We start from the raw sequence: 4,535 nt of genomic DNA on the forward strand, positions 1-4,535 counted from the left end.
GCAAGTGAATTGTAAGTTTATGTTCAGGTTGCCACCTCTACACAAATTTTTATAGCAGGTTAATTGTAATTGCCCCAAACTAGAAGAAATCAAGATTACCTTCAACAGTTGAGAGAAAGAAGTTGTTATATCCATATGACAGCATATTACTTAGCAATGAAATGGAACCAGCTAACAGTTCACACAACCACATGGACAGATCTTAAACACATTTTGCTAGTGAAAGAAGACCCGCCCCAGAAGCTACCTCTGGTTGTATCATCCTGGTCATATCATGGTCTAGAAGAGGTGAAATCATAGGTATGAAAAAGAGATGAGTGATTGATTGTCTGGGGTTCTCATATAAAAGAAGTTAGGGCTCTTTGGAGACATGGTTGATTGTAATACTGGGGCAGGGAAAATACAAAAATTGGAGCAACTTGGGGTGACGGAAAACAAGGAAGCGCTCATACACAAGAGGCATGTCAGCAGTACACAGCAGTCACACATAAAGGCCTCAACAGTAGCCAAAGGTGAACTATTTGAGTGACAAGAATGCATAGTTGTATTATAACCCAAAATATTAAATAAATACCTGAGTCCATACTGATAAAAAATACATAAACTGGAAAGGACCAGTTTTTCTTACAAAAAACTACCACAGATACTCCTCCAGGTCTCAACTACAACAGCCAGATAAAGCACTTGAGGATGTAGTCAATGTTCCTCCTCTGATCAAATGGCTTTCTACTCACTCAGAGGCAAAAAACAAAATCTACTCGGCCTCAAGGCCATGCATCTTCAACTTGCCTAATTCTTTTTTGTTCCCTCAAACTTACCAGACACTTCCCTACCTCAAGGTCTTTGTACTATCCCCTCTGCCTGAAGACACCCACCACTGCCTGTTCCTTTGTCTCAGATCTTTCCTTTCTTGGAGAGGTATTCCCTATCTTGCCCTGGCTGGTTTAGCTCAGTGGATTGAGCGTCGGCCTGCGAGCTAAGTGTCGCTGGTTCGATCTTCCAGTCAGGGTACATCAGAGAAGGAAAACCCTGACTCCAAAAAACCTCCGCTGCCTTGCGGCATACCTCTTCAGGGGAAAGGCTAAGGGAGTAAACCCCGACAGAAAATCTGGAGCCGGAGTCCCTAAGGCGGTTTGACGTTGTAGTCAACACCGGCAACTCCTGCGGCGCACCTGAACCCAAGCTGTATCGACTCCGTCTTTCCCTTGGACCCTTCAGCTGCGAAGAGAGGTGGGGTCTGCTGCATGGGCAACAGCAGACCCTCCATATTACCCTGCCCAGGCTCTGTAGCTTCAGCGTCATCGCATGATGTCGATTCAACACGGGAGGAGACAGATACCATGTCACTCCCGAGTCGGACTGCACAGCCATTCTCGGCGGTGCAGATAGACTCTTAAGAAGCTACACCATCGTCTCTCGAGACGGATGGCTGCCGACGATTCCCTATCTAAAATTGCCTGGGCCCTCCAACACTGCATAGCAAGTCCCCTTCGGCCTTTCTCCTCAGCGGTCATCATCTTCTCAGACTTCACATCATTTAATTACTTAATTCATTGTCTCCCCTAAACATAATGTAAGCTCCCCCAAAACAAGGTGTTTTGCTTTGTGCATTGCTGTATCCATAGCATTGTGAGCATTTCCAGGCAAAGTTACCACTCAAAATTCTGTGGAACGAATGAGATTTTGCTCTGGGTCTTGTGTTGGCTGCACCCCAAGTGTACATTTAATACTTTAAATCAGTGCTAAATATTCTGTAATTCATTTTCATTTCCTCCTTATGCCATGAATCATTTGCATGTAAAATCCTTCATTGTGGTCTTTGTGGGTTGCTTTTTATGGTTGTTTTTTGTTCTATTAGGGCCAGGGAACAATGCCATATTTTAGACCATTTGTTGAGATTGTATGGTCAATTAAAGAAAATGTTTCAAGTATATTTAAAACCAATGTGGGTGCCCAGTTCAGTGCATGCAACACATACATCATCCAGTTTGCTGTGAAGTTCAAATTCTATTTTTTTAATCGATAGTTTATGACCAAGTAGATTAGTGTCCCAGTATTATGGTGTAATTCAGTTTAGAATACTTCAGCACAGATATGTAGGTGTGTTACAGAGTGAAGAACCCTCTGGCTGCAGTTAGCATTCTGATGAGAAAAGCTGTATTGACTGTGACCACAGCTCTAAGTTTTACCACTGACGAGCATGATGTTACTGAAAATAATGGGTCCAACAGCGGCTTGTTACTTTAGAATAACTGAGGTTAGAAAAGGTCCCTTAGTGTTAAAACTAGTGGTATTCAAGATAAAATCAAGTTTGGATAGAATAATTCAGAGGCACTCCACACCCCTCCATAAGCAAGGTCAATCTAGCAAGGCCCTGGGGTGGTGCCGGCGGCTTAATCCAAAAGCACCATGCCACCCCGGGGTCGGTGGGCAGCTAACAGTGATGAGCAACAAAATCCTGTTCCTGAAACTCTCACAACCACTTTGAATAAACTTTTCATGCCAGATGCAGCTGGACTACCTTAAGCAAGTAAGCAGGAGTGCCTGAGTTTCATTCAACTTACAGAATAGGTTGTGAATGTTTTTTTTTTGGGGGGGGGGGGATGGCGCGGGGGGCAGGGGGTTGTTTGGTGCCTAATAATTTTTGTTCAATAAATACCTCGTAGCCCAGGCCAGGTAAGTGCAGTTGGTTAGAATGTTGTCCCAATACGCCAAGGTCACAGGTTGGATCTCCAGTCAGGGCACATACAAGAATCAACCAATGAATGCATGAATAAGTGAAACAACAAATTGGTGTTTCTCTCTATAAAGACAGCTCAGGTCTGGTTGCAGTGCCAACCATTACTTGGCAGTTTCTCTTTATGGACTGATCAGTTTTTAGGTCACATATTTACAGAGAATTGGTAGGTGGGCACAAGTTCCTGATTGTTACATCTTCTTGTTATAGTTATCAATAAAAAATATTGTTCTTTTGTCACCTTAGGTCTATTTTGGCTGATATATACAACATATGCATTTAATTATGCATGTAACATAGTATTTGTATGTTTTCTTATGCCTTTTAAATTTGTTGTAAAAACATACAAACATGAGATTAAAGAATAATGTAATAAACAGCCATAAAGCTTTATCAAACCTTAAGTTTCCTTCAGATCTTAATTTTTCAAAAGACCAGAAGCCTTTGACACACAGGGGTTTGTTTTTTTAAATGCCAATCTCAAATACAAATGCAATATACACTAAAGTCTAGAAGAAAATATACCAACCCCCCCTTATACTTTGTTTAGACACATTTTAAGAGAATTTGTCACTGGAAACTGTCTGAGTTCATTCGGGATCCTGTAACAAAACCAGACACTGGGTAGCTTATAACAAGAGAAACTTTATTTCGCCTAGTTCTGGAAGCTGGAAGTTCAAGACTAGCATGCCAGCCTGGTCTGGCTGTGGTGAAGGTCTCTTGCGGATTGCAGACTGCAACCTCTGAGTCCTCACAGGGGCTAGGAGCTGTGTGAGGCCTCTTTCCTAAGGACACTGGTGCCATGCAGGAGGGCTCCACACTCAGACCCAAGCACCTCCCAAAGGCCCTAACCTCCTGAAACCATTACACTGGAGGTCAGGATTTAAACATATGTATTTTGGGAAACATAAGTATTCAAACTGTAGTAGGAGTTTAAAAACACAAAGATATTAATTTAAGTAGACATTTTAAGCCTCAAATACAGTTTGATTGATACTATGGGGATAAGTTAATTAAGTGGAAAACTAAAAACTATGCTAAAACTAAAAATTATGCTAAATGGAGCAGAAATGAAAAGATTTGGGGGCAGGCAGACGCAGGCGAAAAAGGTTATATATAGCTTTTCAAAAGTATGTGATTATTCACATCTGTAAACTGAATGCAAATTTCCCTAATTTCTGAAATTGTGATGTAAACAATTGTGATAAATAAATCATATGCCAGAATAGAATTTCAAAATATATTTCATATTTCTAGGATCATTAAAAAATAAACCTCTATAAGCATTACCTTAAAATATTTTTTATCAGAAATATAGTTTTGGTAATTAAAATAAATATTTGATAAATACCAACATATGCTCAGATATGCTATAGTGTAATTTTAACAATTTTTATGATATATTTCATATAAGAATGATAAATTAATTCTTTTTACATTATTTAAAAAACTGACATGAGTTCACAGATTTAACTATCTGCCTGGTGGACTCCAGCGTCCACATCCCATACTGGGAAGCCTCCACATGTACAGACACAAACGCCCTGTGACCCGGTCAAGTTCCCCAGGAGCTGCTGGTGGAGAAGTGAGGGCTGCCCTTCAGCTCAGGGGGCGTACAAGCCACAGTACGGTTTGGGGGGTGGAGGGGATATGGACCAAACCAAAGTTTGCTATACTATTAAGTGATCCACTCCCCATCCTACTTCCTCTAAGAAAAGTTAAGAGTTTTTTTTTAATTTAAAAAATAGTAAGTCTGAAGCTTTCAAAGTTCTCTTTTAGTATTTCCAGCATGCCCCCC

This window comes from Furipterus horrens, unplaced genomic scaffold (genome assembly GCF_987537825.1).
Source record: "Furipterus horrens unplaced genomic scaffold, mFurHor1.1.pri manual_scaffold_5, whole genome shotgun sequence".
NCBI lineage: Eukaryota > Metazoa > Chordata > Mammalia > Chiroptera > Furipteridae > Furipterus > Furipterus horrens.